The sequence below is a fragment of the Mauremys reevesii genome, linkage group 4, assembly GCF_016161935.1.
Source record: "Mauremys reevesii isolate NIE-2019 linkage group 4, ASM1616193v1, whole genome shotgun sequence".
Classification (NCBI taxonomy): domain Eukaryota; kingdom Metazoa; phylum Chordata; order Testudines; family Geoemydidae; genus Mauremys; species Mauremys reevesii.
In genome coordinates, this window is record NC_052626.1 from 86,944,463 (window position 1) to 86,961,722 (window position 17,260).

At 38.7% G+C, this 17,260-nt stretch overlaps 1 long non-coding RNA gene across 1 annotated transcript in view; it reads left to right on the forward strand.

Annotated features, from left to right (window-relative positions):
- Window positions 1–214: 214 nt before the first annotated feature.
- LOC120403114 overlaps window positions 215–17,260 on the forward strand; it is a 69,835-nt gene continuing 52,789 nt past the window's right edge. The window contains exons 1-4 of the long non-coding RNA XR_005597477.1: window positions 215–325; window positions 3,126–3,197; window positions 4,901–5,028; window positions 15,672–15,809. This is a non-coding gene — a long non-coding RNA (uncharacterized LOC120403114). The remainder of the gene's footprint in view (window positions 326–3,125; window positions 3,198–4,900; window positions 5,029–15,671; window positions 15,810–17,260) is intronic.

Sequence of the window (17,260 nt, forward strand, 5' to 3'; positions counted from 1 at the left end):
GCTCCCTTTTAAACCCAGGTGCCCTGATTAGCCTGCCTTAATTGATTCTAGCAGCTTCTTGATTGGCTGCAGGTGTTCTAATCAGTCTGTCTGCCTTAATTGTTTCCAGAAAGTTCCTGATTGTTCTGGAACCTTCCCTGTTACCTTACCCAGGGAAAGGGCACCTACTTAACCTGGAGCTAATATAGCTGCCTTCTATCACTTTCCTGTAGCCATCTGGCCTGATCCTGTCACAATTGCTATATTCCATGAAAAAGAATAAAGTTTGATGCTACAGGCACTAGCGGTCACAATGATAAAGCTTATGATCTGATAAAGATTAAAGGTGAGAGACTCAATTTTTGTCTGTTGTAATATAATATAAATGTAAATAACACTGTCTGGTTTGTTTGGTCTGAGCTGTTTTTCATGTGTTAAAAATAGTTTGAGTTCAAATTCATCACTGAATAAAGTCCAGTTACACTTTTACTTAATGAAAATCCACTCAGTTCAAATGTTCTAGGGCTATTTACATAATATATGAGCAAACTGTACTTTTATTAGTAACTGTATATCAGCCAAATGATTGTAGTTATAAGCAAGGGGACTTTTCCTAAGCATTTATTTTATGTTATTTACAGACTAGTATTTCAATATTGTTAGAGTTAATGCTATTTTTATGTAGCAGAGAAATAGTCTATGTATTCTGCATCTGTAATTATTTTTATGGAACTCTATTTCTTTCTCTCTGATTGTAAAGAACAATCAATAGAATATATATATATATATATCTAATAATTTCAAGTTGCACATAAAATAAATGGATATTGTACGTGCAGACATGAAACCTTCTGCTTTTGGTTGAGATATGAAATTGACATCCTGGCCACTTGTGGTCATTAAAGGTCTCATGGCACTTTTTTGCAAGACTAGAGGTGAAAGCTGCAGTATCATGGTTAAATTCCAATTGGATAATTACATTGTGCTTACTTAAATAATCCCCAGCTGGGTGTGATTTTCTTCATTTTTTTTCTCCTGAATTGTTGTGTACTGCCCTGCTTAAGGCTCTTGCCTTTCCCCCAGTGGAAATTGCTTATGCCAGTGTGTTTCAATAAGGGGAAAAGTGATCCCTGTATATCTAGTTGGCAGTCTAGTTTCTTAAAGGTTTCAGAGTGGTAGCCACGTTAGTCTGTATCAGCAAAAACAACGAGGACTCCTTGTGGCACCTTAGAGACTAACAAATGTATTTGGGTCTCTAAGGTACCACAAGGACTCCTTGTTTTAGTTTCTTAAAGCTTTTCAAGTGCCACATAAATGGAATTACATAAGGTGTTACATAAAATTCAATCCTTCAAATCATCCTCTCCACATCGCTGAACTTTTTGGACCACACCACATCACCACATTGTCACCACATTTTGGGTATAATGCCTGAATTTGTAAAATAAATTGTTTACAGTAAATACAATCAAAGAAATAAAAGTGACAAATTCATGCTATTTTTGTAAAGCTCTTTTATGATATTCTTTGATAGTTAAGATAGAAGTCCTCGGAATTAAGCATTAGATTTGGCTTACAGTTGCCAATCTTGTCACAGAGAATAATGAAAACATGTATATAATTATAAATATAAATAACAAGAGCCATTGAAACTACAGTTATTTATTCCAACTGAGGATCCAGCTCTACATATATATTGTATAGCACCTATGTGTAGCACTGTTCATTAGAGGGTCTCTGAGTGTTTTGCAAACATGATGTCATTAGATGTGGAATTCATTCAAGGTAACAAGGGCCATGGAGGGTCCTCAGTGAAGCACAACTACTGTACTCCTTCATGGAGTTTGGCAGCTGAAGAGTTGCTGCACGGGGCTATCCAGATTAGAGAGGACCATTTGGTGGCAGGCCAAGGGAGTTGTGGAGACATGATTCTAAGTCCAGAGTTACACAAATCAAGTGAGTCCAAACCTCTGCATGCATGGGTTGCAGATGCTTATACAGCCTTGGGGCTTGAATAGCAGCTGCAGACAGGATTCAGAACTGCCTCAGGATTGGGCTTCATGCTAGGGTGCATTCTATCTACCATCACGTGCATAGTACCTGGCACAAAGCGTGCTATTCAGGCTTCCTTCATGCAGGAAGAAACAAGCGTGTTAATTTAACCCTAAACATCACAACCTCTCCTTCTTTAGTTTCACCATTTACAAAATAAATAACTGCAGACAGTGGCTCCCTGATTCTAGGGCTGGTTCTATGCTAGTCCAAGCATGCTTTAGAGACACCTCAGAACTGCTGTACAATACACTAGCTGGTATCTGCCTCTTAGGGAGCATTACCAGCCAAGAATAGCCAAAGTGCAGTAATGCTCCCTCCCATCCTCCACATGTCCATTATATTGGGGCACACAGAAGCTGTAAGAATTCTCAACATAGGAGATCTGGCCAGTTTACATCCTTTTTATTTATTTTCTTTTTTTGGCCATTCTGATGATGCAAGAGGATACTATTGGGAGAAAGAATCTGGCCCTGCTTCTCTGCCTCACACAGAAGTTAAGGCCAACATTTTAAAACTTGGGTGCTAATATCAAATGAAGTTGTGGGTACTCAGCACCCCTCAAAATCAGACCGCCTTGACTGAAGTGAAAATGTTGGCCTATATGGCTTTTTCCAAGGCTACAAAGTGAGCCATTGACAGAACCCTAGAAACAGAATTGAGGATTCCTGATTTCAAGTTCCCATTTTAATAGAGTAACACAATGTTGTTTAGTTATCATGGGACTAATCCCCAATCATTTGGTTACAATTCCTAAAAAGGGCATTCCCAGTAACAATTCTTGACCCCTAATACTATAAGGTTTAGGTTATTTGCATAGAGGAAATGAACAATGGACAAAGTTTCTCGATGCAACCAAGAGATTCCAATCAACCACTCTTATATGTCCTATTGTTTAAGACAATTTAAAACTTCTAATTGGATTTTCAAAACAAAATTAATTGACTCATTTCTGTAATAATAATTCAGTGAATGATATGTACAATTAAAAATACAGAAAATAAAGGAGAGGACATTCATGCTTAATCAAATTTCCTGCCTAATTCAAAATAGTAAATTAAAATGTAAATTAAAGATTATCTTTTTTGTTCCAGACATAAAAGTACTGTGAAGATTAAACTTCAAAGGTTCATGATGGCTGTCTCATTTTCTCCAAGGGAATTTAGGTAAGTTATTAAAAGTATTCAGACTTCACTGGTCTATTGTACATGTATTTTTTCTTAATATCAGTTATTTGAATAACTTTATAGATATTTACTTTCAACTACTTTAATGTTCAAAGGGTAGGTTGGGGATGTTTAATAGGTATATCCAGATTTATTTTTTTCTGGGAGAAATTCCCTAATTGAAACCTAAGAACAGTCTTTTTGTGGTCTCTTGCCCACTGTTATTTATTACAAGGTACCAGTAGCTGTATCTGTAACACATACTACATTTTTTTTTAAATTACAGATAAAGCATTTTCCTTTTGTTTCTATGTAGGAAACAGTAATTATGAATTAGTATTTTATTATACAATTTTTAATACAAGTTTTGGGGAACAGTATTAAAAGCAGCTATAGGAAACATATATGTAAAGAAACACATTTCATATCATCCAACCACCACCCCCCCTCTCTTTCTCACAGTGGCTAAAGTATTTTGATCAATGTACTACGGCACTTATAGTGGTGATGGTTGCACCTCTGTAGTTAAACTATGTTTAAGTTTTCACTTAAAGCAGGGAGTTAACATCCTTATTTCAATAAAGTGTATTTTCCCCAAATTTACTCCATGTAATCTATGAGAAAAGACTCAATTTTCTGATTACTTATATCTGGTAATTAATTTCTGACTTAAAAAATTAAAGGCGAGTCCTTTAGGAAACTTGTTTGTATATTGCATCTTTTTTATCCACTTAGCTAAAAATGAGTTGCTAGTTATCCTTCAAACTTTCCATGTAGTGAAAATCCATTGAAATCTTATGTATGGGCAACTTTTGAGGAAATTAGTTTGTAATTAAGCAAAATTATTAGTGACTATTGTACCTTCATTTCCCCCCTCAGATACACAATTTGCACTTATTAAAAATGGCACTTATTAAAAATTATAATTTGCACTTATAAAAAGATGGCCTCCATTTCACCAAACTCTGGCCAACTAGAAGAGACTATCCATAGTAAATCCCAGTGTACCCATCAACTCCCAGTGTACCCAATAAGACTGAAAATAAACTGCCTTCAGGAAATATGGGAATTCCTTGTACTCTATCATTAGAAAACTGAACAGGAAACTGTATGAAAATAATCTATCCTGTGCTCATCTGCTCAGCTACAGAAAGTAGTGGCCAGTGCTCCTGAGCCAGAAAAACTATGAGCTCCAGTGCTGGGGACTATCCAGCCTCCTACCTCTGAAGCAAGAGAGAAAATTCCTCTCTCTCAATCTCACTTTGTTTTCAAGTGGCAATGAGAGGAGGAAATTCTCCTTGAAGCTCTGATCCCAATTTCCCAGACAGCCTTTCCAGCCAGTGAACCTCTTCTGCTCATATGCCAACACATGCATGTATAATGATCCACAGAAGGCTAGTCACACCCAGACTGGTGGATTTATAAGAAGCATGAGAAGACTCTTGCAGAGGTGGCATTTCGGTGTTTGGAGGCCATTCCAAGAAAGGGGCATGATGGAAGGGCAGTGATGCTTCATTGACTTTCATAATGTTGAGGGGAATAAGTAAAAAAAGTAGAATTAAGATCTACATATCTCCCCTCCTCCTTATTAAATTGCATGGGACAAGGGAGAGCTAACTGGTAGGCCTGTTACAGGCCAACAGCTCCTTGGCTGTGTCACAGATACACTCTCTCTCTCTAATGGCCCATGTGATCTGTGACAGATGAAGGAAAAACGTTCCCAGAAGACGTGGAATATATGCTCTGGTATGACTGCTTCCTGCAGTTCTCTAATTCTTCCCACCCTAACAAGGGCAAAGGATAGCAGAGGGACATGAAGGAAGAAAAGAAGGTATGTAGCACCAGAACACACTTCCACCTCCACTGCCATGTTGCTGTATTAATTTTGATGGAATAAATGGGTCTAAAGAGTCAAAAGTGTTAATATGACCCTGTAATTATCTAACATTTTAAACAAGGTTCAGGGGTTAGTATAAAGAGACCTCAGCCTGCTTAGTACCATGGTAAACACACCATTACAAATCCTTTATATCTTTTAACAACTATTCAGGTGATGGGGGAGGAAAAATAAATAAAGCATTTGAAATGTAAAGTATTAAGTAGGGCTTTTATTTAACAACATCCCTTTCCCTCTCCCCCCCCCCCTCCTTTGGCTGGAGTTGTTTTTTTTTAAGGAAGTCTCCCTTTTGATAGTCTTTTATATGGTATTAAAGGTAGTAGTAATTGTCCTTTTTGGGGAAAAAAGAGGAAGTTAATTGGGATGGGTTGAAGCTGTTGTTGAAGTTCAATTCCAGTTCTTAGAAAACCAAGAGAAACACATACAAAAGGGAGAGAAAAGAATAACAAGGATAAAAAATGCAGCTTCCATCTCTGAGATCTCTCACTTGTAACTTCATTTTGGAGAATCACAGGCATGGCCCATGGTCTTAATACTAATCCAAGACCTGCAAAGCAGCATCTGACTGTGTAGGGTATTGCTTTTAGCTGATTTTCTCTGGTCACAGGTTTACAGCAATGGGGTAAAATTTACAGTCTTGGCTGACTGAGCTAGATTCTTATTAGACAGAAGGAAAAAGGAGTGAGTTAGGAAAGAGAAGAAATTAAACAAGGAAGGAAAAGGACACATAGGGGGAGGAGCATGGCAGGGCATGCGTGGTGACAAAGTCACACATCTAGGTGGTGGTTTGAATTTAGCTGCAGCTGGTGGAGGTGGTGATGTAATCTGGGTCCTTTTCTCTGGCCCAGTCTGGTTATGACAATTTTCGGAATTAGGACAAAAGTCTGTGGTCCCAGGAGATGGTGGGGATGGCAGCCATGATGGTGAAATCCACTCCTTCCTCTTCTCTCATGTTTTAGTCAGCCAACATTTGAATCCATTTGTCTGTATTTCCCCAAGTCTTTCTTTTTTTTAATCTCCTCAAAAGGCAACGATGGCTGGAGTAGCCTATTCCCTCATTATTTTGTTCACCAATTAGACCTAATTTCCGATACCTCCGTTTTGGTCCACTGATTTCTGATCCCACACTTTTCTAGTTTACCAGGCATGATCTTAACACAGCCCCTGAGTTTATATCAGTAGGCATTTTGTTTGGACTAATTCACCTTTACCCATCAGCATTTGTTATTATAGTTTATTGTGACATTCTATAAACTTCCATTCACTTTTTACAGTTGAACTTACAATTAGGGTAAATTTGTAGGTCCAGATAACGTAACAGTTCCTACTACCTGCTGTCTTATATATCTTGTCCTTTGTCGGAGGTGGGAGAGGAAATATGCCCTGCAGCTGAAGACATATGGGACTCAATTCTTTGTGATAATTCCTAAACTCTGGAGGACCTCTCTTCAAAAGGAGACAGCAATACAGGGGTATTCTGTCCTCTACAACCCTTCTTCTCCCCATAACTTTACATCATATGACAAATTCCATCCCTTTGCAGGCGGCCAGCCCAAGCCCTAAGTGTCACTTAAACATTTTAAGTCCAAAAGTATGTGTCTGCATAAGCCTTGTGCTGGTCTGCTGAATAAGGAGTAATTTCACCAGTACTCTATACATAATACATCACATATACTGGAGGTCACTTAAAATGAAATGTTACAACATCTGACCTAAATAGCACTGCCTGAGCATTCAGATTTCTCTTGCTAAAACTAAATTTAAACTTTCAAGGTTTTAGAGAGACTTCATTAAAACTTGTCTTATCTACGTAATTAAAGGAAAGCTTCCCTATATAGAGACAAACAAATTAACATAATATGCCTCAGATTCTCTTGGGGAAAGCAAAGTACTTATCTTTAGAATGCTAATTGCTGCAGTTAGGGTTTTGTTAAAATGAATTGATACTTGCTAAGAGCGCAACTGTGACAGATGCAGAAGATGGGTAAATAGAACAACATTCAGATACCCAGATGAAACATGGCATTTAAATGTTAATGCATTGTTATTGTAATGAGGGGGAAAATATTCATTTAACAAATGAATCCCAATACACTGAAATCCTATATAGAGTTCTGGTGATTTGATAATCTACCATATTACAAAAAGGATTTAAAAAAATGATTTATCTTATAAAGAATTGTTGCAATATATTTAATAACAGGGAGGATTAGTTCCTCCCTTCACAATCAGGCATTGGGCAGCACTAATACAATCAATGCGCATACATAATAAATTGAAGCTTAATATAATATGTATGCAGCCATTTTGAATAGTTTGATCAACAGCACAGTCAAAGTCAGTCATGTAAGTTTATATTCCACAGGATATGAATGAAGCGAATGTGTTCTAGTGTCTTGTATCAAGTCTGTCCTAAATGTACAGAGTAAATGGAGACCGAGGAATAAAATTATACTTATTTCAGTCTATCCTTTTTAAATGGATAAATGGTTGTCCCATATCATATAAATCTACTTGACAGTGGGTAGGACAAATGGCTGAACATTCAGCAACATATTCATTGTATTATACACAAAAAAACCCCCTGTGTTAAAAGAAAAATATTAAGGTTGCAAAATGTGTGACCTTCAATTTTTCAAAGGCTTCTGACTTGGTCACCGTGATGGGGCATTGTCCCCACACTGGCCTGTAAGGGGTTAATAGAGTCCCAGAAAGCATACACAGGAGGCAGCCAATTACCGACGGGCTGAGAGGAACAGCCAAACAGGACCTGGCAGACCCATATAGGAAGAACTGAAAGGTAAAGCAGGGTCCGTGACTTCCTGGAGCTCAAGGAGGCAGGACTGGATGCCTGGAAGGCAGAAAGAAGCTAGCACCCTAGACAGAGCAGTGCTGCTAGCGGGGATGGAGGGAGCTAGAGACAGCTCCTGGCTGGCTGCTGGGATTTTCAGTCTTTTGAAATGACATCCAGGTACTAGTCATAATTAAGCACTGCCTAGCAATTAAATGACAATTCATGACTGATGTAACAATTCTCACTAAAGCCAAAATCCACAGCTATAATTGAAGGGCTACTTTAGCTGCTATTTCAGTGCTGTGTACCTCAGCTTGGTGTAATTTACAGAAGAGAAGTGTGTTACATAGTCATTTAAATTTCTATAAATTAATAACCTCTCTTCAACACCACAGTGCATTAGCTTTGGGAAGCTCTTTTTACCATGGGACCAACACAAAGTTTGCATGTGGCTTTTATGCAGAGCCTGGGTCCTCTCATTTTCTCTCGCAACAACACTGCATATAAAGATATATTAAAATTTTCACTGTTAAAGAGTTGCTAAAATATGAGGCCAGACCCTCAGCTGTCTAAACTGACAAAGCTAGCTCTGTTGATTTCAGTGGAGCTACACTGATTCCAACCATTTCAGGATCTGGCCCATGTCATGTGTTCTCAGTGGACCAGATAATGAGGCCCCTTACACAAACATGAAAAGGGCAAAAGTCCTTCAGTATTTCTGTGTGGAAAGACAAAATAGAGGCCCTCTTCAGAGTACTTAACCAGCCCTTATATGTCACAGAACAGGTCTCTGTAGCTTACCATGCCAGTTTGGCTTCACATACGAGTATCTAAACTATATCTCAGTAGCATGAATCTTCATGATCACAAAGCCACATGTTGGGGGGAGCAATGTTCTATGTCCAGAACTTGAAACCATCCCCAGCAACAATGGGGTAGAGCTTGACTACATGGGTGACTCTGTGCTACTTAATATGGAATAAGGATTTTATTGTCTTGTAGTACTGTCACACAAAATGTTTTTTTTTCTGGCTTTGTTTATAACATCATGATTGGGTCTTTTGTTTATAAATGAATTTATACCAGTGGTTTGCAAACTTTTTGAGCTGAGCCCCCCACCCCACCTTGAGTTACAATTTTTTGTTGCATCCCCCGAACCCAGACAGAAATCCACACCTGCAAAAGTACGCTTGATATCCTAATCAGAAACCTAACAGAGACCATAACACATAATTAAATTACTTACACCTGTAAGTTTCAAGTACACAGATACTTACCAATGGCACAGACAAGGCTTCCTCAGCAGCAGGCTGCTTCTACCTTGCAGCCAGGCTGTACCGCTGGGGCAGGGCCAATACCTGCCCCTCCCCACTCATGTTTTCAGGGTGGGGGAAGGCTCATGTGATGGTCTCTGGGGATGGAGCCAGCGCTGGGCACGGAGGCTGCTGGGAGCAGAAATACGGTGAATATTGACCACTGACCCACAGGCTGGGAGGCTCACTGAGGTGAGTCAGGGGCTGGATGTGGCGCTCCCCCCTGCCCCTCATGGGAGCTGGCCCGGGCCCTGCCATGCAGGGCTGGTATGAGCCACCTGGTATTGCTACTTCCCCCCAAACTTTCCTCCATGTCCCCTAGTGGAACTCCTTACCTGAGGAGGTTGTGAAGGCTAGGACTATAACAGCGTTTAAAAGAGAACTGGATAAATTCATGGTGGTTAGGTCCATAAATGGCTATTAGCCAGGATGGGTAAGGAATGGTGTCCCTGGCCTCTGTTCGTCAGAGGATGGAGATGGATGGCAGGAGAGAGATCACTTGATCATTGCCTGTTAGGTTCACTCCCTCTGGGGCACCTGCCATTGGTAGACAGATATTGGGCTAGATGGACCTTTGGTCTGACCCGGTACGGCCGTTCTTATGTTCTTAGGAGGGTGTGCCCCATAGCCTCTGATTTATACACACTTTCAAATATCAGAACAAGTGAACAATAGAAATATTTATCCTTCTAAACTTGTCCTAGGAAACCAAAGCACATTAATTGCTTTAGAATTCCAGTTAGAAAAATAGATTAAGATGGCATTAAGGCTGAAGAAAATTAAAAATCCCTAAAAATCTCCCTGAAAATCTCTAAACCTACAGTTCTTAAGAGCAAAACAAAATCTAACCATTCATACTGAAATATAACAACCTAGTAGATAAAGATACTATTAAAAGCTGACTATTCCATAAATGCATCATGTAAATATTTCTTGCATGTGTTACTCATTAGTAGGAAGAATAGATTCCTGTATATTGAATAATCTTATATAAATATGTTTACTTCTATGACAAAAATTCAGACCGTTCTGAGTTTAATTTCAGTTCTGATAAGTCCCTAAAAACATGTTGTAGATGCTTATCCAAATCACCTGAGGCTTTGGCAGCTGAAAAATATGGTTGAAAATCTATTGAGAACAGATCATCATAAGATTATCTGCATTTTACTGCTTCTAGTAATGCTCCAAATGCAGCTTCTCTCTCATTTCAGCACTCCTAGTTCCCTAACACAGCTGGAACTTGACAATTCAGGGAGGCACAAAAGAGTTAAAAAAATATCAGAAACCTTGAAGGATAGTAAGAATTTAGTGTTAGAAATAGGTGATTGGGGGGGGATGCCTATTAAGCACAGTGACTTCTATTTTTTAAAGCAGTTTACCCAACCAAATTTAAATAATACCAAGTAGAAGGGGCTAAAAATGGTAAATCTAATTAATGAAAATTTGTGAACATTGTTTTTAATTGAAAAAAAAATCATTTTTTTCTGAATTTTCCTCCCAAGTATAAAACCCAATATCCAAATATTTGGTTTTGGAACCAAGCATTATTTGGTTTCAGATTTCTGTTTGTTTCCTCCCTTTAACTCCCTCTTTCATTTCCCCCTTCTTTTTTCAGTGGCAAAATGGGAAAACAAACAAAAACGTAAAGGGAAAAGAGATGAGGGGAGGAAAAAGAAAACATTAAAAAGTGTAGATAGAAAAAATTTTGGCCAGTTATTAGTTATATTATCATAATGTGTAGGAGCCCAGGCATGGACCAGGACCATTGTGCTAGTGTTGCTGAGCTAAGAAAGTGCAGGGTCTACCTTCACTTTTAGTTCACTCAGTTGTATCTTTGTTTTCTCACAGTGGGGTCTAGTTTAGCACAGATTGTCTGTCTTATCCCTCAGTATAGGGAAAGTACAGTACATATTGACAACAGTTGACCTTGACCATTGTTTATCATTAATCTAGTGCTGACAACAAGCAATGTAAAACTAGGAAAGGAATATTGATCTCAGTGTTGACCTAAAAATGGCATGTGCATGGTATCTCAATGCACAATAGAGAATGAGGACAATTTTATTGTGGCAATTTGACTTCAGTTGTCACTTCTTTTCTTAGACTCATTTTTTAAAAAGCCATTATTTCTATAAGTGAATTTAATGCTTGTGAAATGTGCCACATTAACATGACTACAAACTGAAGTTCTTAACTTATCCACAAAAAATAAATAGGGTGGCCCTCCACTTCCCTGCTAAGGTGACTCAACCCTGTTTGGGGAAAGACCAGTACTATGGATGAAAGATTACTTCTTTACTTCTTGTTGATTATTCTTGGTCTTTATCCTGGGAGTGTCCACAGTTGTGTTAATTAGTGCCAACTGCATTATGCTGTGGGTTCCTGTCCTATGAGAAAGGTAATAATTGGAGATATACACCAATCTCCTAGAACTGGAAGGGACCTTGAAAGGTCATTGAGTTGAGTCCCGCCCCCTGCCTTCACTAGCAGGACCAATTTTTGCCCCAGATCCCTAAGTGATCTCCTTAAGGATTAAACTCACAACCCTGGGTTTAGCAGGCCAATACTCAAACCACTGAGCTATCCCTCCCCCCTAACTAGGCTGAACCCACCAATTCATTTAAGAGGTTAATGCTTTCAGTCAATAGCAACCTCATGATGTAGCTAATGATTTAGGGATGAAAGGCTCCTCCAGAGGATGCTGTATATTGGAGAGAACAGTGCAGTGGGCACAGGACACCTGCTCAAGCAGATATATACCTTGGCTACTTTGGTAAGTTCTGGGGAGCCCTGCTAGCACCCTTGCCTCTCCATAGGGATAATGCTGCTCTAATGCGGTGGTCCTGTTGCTACTCCTGGTAGAGAACCCCCCCTGCTGTGATCATCCAAGTAGGGGGCTAGGTTGTAGTGTGGGGTGATGCTTCTGGGGTGGAGTCATGGGAACCATGGGATCCCCATGGTGTTCTGAGGGCACTGGATTGCCTTCATTTGGCTCTACGTAGTGTATAAAAGTGTACACCATGCAAAGAAGAAAGCACATGCCACCGCTCTTGGGAATAATAACTAGTTGGACACACAGAATCAACAATAAAGCCATATATTCTTAAAAATAAAAAAAGAAGGCATTGCCTTATTTTGAGAGCTCATTAACCCAAAGAACCATGTGTGGATTAAAAATGATGTCAGCAGGACTAATGAGTAAAGGCAAGCACTAGTTGATTCTGACTACTCACTGGGTCTGCAGGGAGTTCAGGAGCAGAGCCCTTTTGTACAGGTGAATGACATTCTGTTCACTGCACTCTGTGGGAGGGGAAACCCAGTGAGAAGCCACTTCAAAGCAGGCTGGCAGAAGGTACCTAACAAGAACCATGAGTTTTGATCAAAATGAAAAAGATTAAGTCATTCTGGGATCACACTTATCACAGTTGTGATGAAAACACGGCCTACTGCTAAAAGGCTCTTTGCAATTCATTATTTAATTGCAGTCTTTCAGATGCTGTTAATGGACATTCTGTTAGAACTAATTAATTGTATTCCACCTACAAGGATGTATTTAAAATGAAATTTCCTTTTACATTACCTTTACATTAAATTCTTGGTTCAAAACAACACAGCATTAAGTCTGCTAATGAAAAGCACAAACACATACATTATTATTTCATGTCCCACTAGTTCACTGCTTTCTCAGTGGCATTATAGTTGTGCTACCTTGATTTTTTCTAGCTCCAAGCATGATGGAATAAATATATTCTGAATTTCCCATAGGGAGGGCTGCAAGTGCTATAATAGATTACTTCAAAGCACACTGAAAAGAAAAATGTAATGAGCCATATTTATGACTCTAACCATTTTCTTCTCATCATTTTGACTGATGAAAATGGAGCAGTATGTTCTATCTTAACTTATAATCCTTTTGTACTTGGAAGACTTTAAATACAGACTGGGCTGTTGAAATGGCAAGATCATGATTGAATTACACATTGTCAAGAAGGATTCAATTCTTTGAAGAACACAGTACAATAAAGTTACCAAGATTAAAAATGTTATGTTTTACTAGAGCTAGCATAAAGACAGATACACACTGGCCATTTTAACAACTTTATTCTCCTTGTGACATGCCGTTTAACATATGCACATTCCCATTAAAACATTCTGGTTTACTTTAGAAGGTGACATTATACATTGTCTGGTGAAAGCAAGCTTTCGTTTGCTAGGAAGGTTGATGGAGAAAAATAGCTACAGATAGGCAGATGTCAAGCAATACTTCAGAAGTTATTTTAATCAGATCTTTCTTTTAAGAAGGAGGAAATTGTCATTTTAATTATAATAGTTGTGTACCTTTAAAATGGAACCTGTCTTGAAAGAGGCTTCCTGTTAAAAAAAAAACCCACAGTGTTCCAGTCAGAACACAAAAGGAAATTCTTTCATGCAGGAGGAGGAATTTTAAAGGGCCAGGGCTGTATTTGTTTGCAATTTGCACTAGTTAAAAATTATGGAATAAAGTACTTGATCTAACTGAATGGATGGGTAAGAGAGGTGAAATTATTCCTTCTTTTGAAGGAGCATGATGTATTTCACTTTTCATTAATGCAACCACGATACTGTGGAGATGGGCACTGTAGAAATGCAAATGATCAAAATATGGCCATATTTATTATACTCCTACTCATGTTGCATAGCTTGTTACTCCAGAAAAGACTCATTGACTCATCTGGTATGGCACTGTTGAGTGTGAGTATAGAAACCAGAATCTGATACAATATTAATAACAAACGTATTGCCGATGACATAATAGGGAGATAACTCAGAAAGCATTTAAGCCTAAATTTTCAGTGATTAATGGTTTTGGGCCTGAAGCGCAATAGTGTAAAGACCCTGGTTTTCACCAGGAGAGTGTTCAACACTTTCTGAAACTCTTTGAGGAGTTTCAAGCCTGACACCCAAAAAACCAACATACCCCAAAATCACTAGTCACTTTTGAAAATTGATGCCATAATATATAATTTTGCCCCCAAAAAGCAGATATATCCAAATGTGGGTAGAGGTAGATTGTGTGTGCCTATCATGGAGAAAATCCTGGAGCACTGAATAGATCAAGAGTCTGCATGGCTTGCGGGGGTGGGGGGAGGGGAGCGTCTCCTTGGAGTGCACATAGAACACTGTACTCACACTGAGTAGTGCCCTACCAGATGAGTCTTTCCAGTCTAGGTGAAAATTTCAATAAACTGGTGACCTTTGCAGGTCCATTTTGTCATTACAAATGTCAGCACATGCTGAGAGGCATAAGTACAGTATCAGAGGAAGCATCTAACTATAGCACTACTGAAAGTGACATACTTGACTTTCTTCAGAGAAAGAACGACAAGATGAAGAATGCCAGCCAATTGGTTTATTACTGGATAATTGTAGGAAGGTCAAGTCCATTGAAAGACCAGCTATTAAGATCATCTACACTACCCATTTGTCTAACCATGTTATTCCCCTCTTTGAATCCCTCCACTATCTTCTCCTTTGCCACTGCATCAAGTTCAAGCTTCTTGTCCTCACCTTGAAGGCTCTTCCCCACTGTATCCCTCCCTACTAATCTGCTTTTGTATTTTATTGAACATCCTCTTAATCCCTCCATACACTCATCCATCTGCTTCTCTTCATCTCACACAGTTTCTTTGTGCTTTCTTCCTTGTACCAATGAAATACTCTTCCTAAACTAGTGTCTAAAGGCACTACCCCATCCATCTTCAAATCCATCCTATCTGTTTGTATAATTCCTAAACTCGATTCACACAAATTAGTAATGATTATTATTCAAAGCTTAGACTATTCACTGTTGTTGTTGTTGTTGTTGTTTTTTCCATTGGATAGAAGAGGTAAGCAGAAAGTCTAACGGTGAGGTAGAATTTAATACAATATTTCATTTCTTTCTTTTTAAACAAGATGCTATCTAACACATAGTAGCACAGCCAAAAACCTACAATACTGTAGCCAATAAAGTGAGATACAGAATGGTGTAGGTTCATCAGATGCTTAAGCATATGGAAACAAAGAGCAGTTCTCTGCCATTCAGGGTCACTGGAACCAATTTCCATCCTTGTAGCCATGATCACAAAGCATCCTTGTGGCACCTGGAGCAATTGTTTTCATGGAAGAATAATATTGGGACAGCATTTATGTAATATTAACCAGCTCTAATGTGGCAGATGTTTTTGTCCTTTTTGAAAGATACTAGCCACACTGTCTACTTTCCCTTCATGACATTTCCCTCTTCCCTCTGCTTGCTTTTTTTCTCATTCCCCCTGCGCACCTGCATGTTCTTCTCTGTTACCTGGTCCTCTTCTTCTCCACTTCCATGCATATGCTTCCCTCCTACACAGTCTTCCTCTCATCCTGCATATGCTGCTTGGTTCCCTGCTCCTCTGCTACCTTGGGCATGTTGACCATCCACTTGTTCTCCTTTCCTTCTGCTTCCACAGATGTGCTGCCTGGGAAGACTGAATTGTAACTATGATAGTCACTGTTCAGAGTGAAAACAACGAGGAGTCCTCGAGACTAACGGATGAGGATGGGCCCAAACCAAAACCCTGGGTCCAAACACAGAAACAAACATTAAGGTATTTGAAATAGGGCTCTGAATTTTGCACCTAAAGCACACTTGTGTGAAGTTATAACTTTGTAACTGTGTGTGCCTACATGTTTGCAGAGCTTCCATTAACTGTTTGAGTCTATTTTCAACTATTTCCATATACTTTAAAAAATGTTATTCACATTATCTTATGGAATAGTTGAAAATAGACTCAAACTGTTAAGATTAAGTTGAAGATGCCTGAATTCTATCTAAATGGAAATGCACTAATGCTATCTTGCTTTATTTGCAGAAAATGGATATGCATTCCAGCAAAATAAGCTAGTTTACTTTGTAGTTTAAAAAAAAAGAAATGAACAGCTATTTTCCTTTGGGCTGTACCTACAATTTTGTCTATTCATGTAGTATTGAAAGGTGAACACAGATTATAGACTGATTTTGACCCCTGAATTTTATTGGTCTAAGTCTTCTTGTTTTGCCATTCACTTGCATGGTAAAAGGTCCAGGCCTCTATAGAATATGTATTTTGGCCGCTTCATTTCAGTACAATGTATCTGTGCATTTAACAAGCTGCAAAAGTATGTCAAGTACTATAGATTACTGAATAACTTTAAATGTGCTTATTTTTAGCTAAATGTAGATGAGGAATAATTGTACATAAAATGTTTTCAGGGTAATTATATGTCTGTACTCTATTCACTAAGAATTGCATTGATCCTAACTGCTCAGCTACTTAAGAGGTGCACCTGCATTTGGATTGTGTTAAATTAACTGTATATAGTGCACAAACTGCTAAAAGTGTAACAAAAAAGGGAAAGTTACAAAAGCAGTCACAAAGAATTGAATTATTTTAAGACCAAAGAAAAATTCATCACTCTTAGTGCTTTTCAGACCCCTCCCCCGATTTCCAAGCATTTCACAATAGATACCAGTAACATTATCCCTGACGTGCAGGGAGATGAAGTGGCTTGCCCAAGTCACCCAGCAGGCCCATGGAAGAGCTGGGAATAGAACATAGGGCTCCTGAATCCTAGTTCATGGCTCTAGTCAGAAGGGAACATTACCTCCCTTTAGTAACGTATAGCCAAGATCAAAAAGCTTTACAAATATTGGGCCTCTTTTCCTTCTGCCTTGAACTTTAGGTAAATCTACCCTGAATTTTTAGCTGTCTTAGCATGGGATGACTAACAGGACTGTAAATTCTAGAGTGGACAGTTTGTTCTTGTACAGAAACATTTGGGCTCATGGCCTTTAACTCTAGGCTCGCTTTGGTTAAACACAGTTAGCAACAAATGTTTGGGTCCTGTGTACACTAGAATTTACAGTCATGATAGTTAACGTGTTCATTAACACGTTTAAACTTTTACAAATTCCAAGTGTATACAACCCCTTTGAATAGTAATTTACATCTGTACAATGCAAGTGTAAATTGCTTTTTCTGATTTAGGTGCAAATTCAATGGGGAAGGGAAGGATTCAT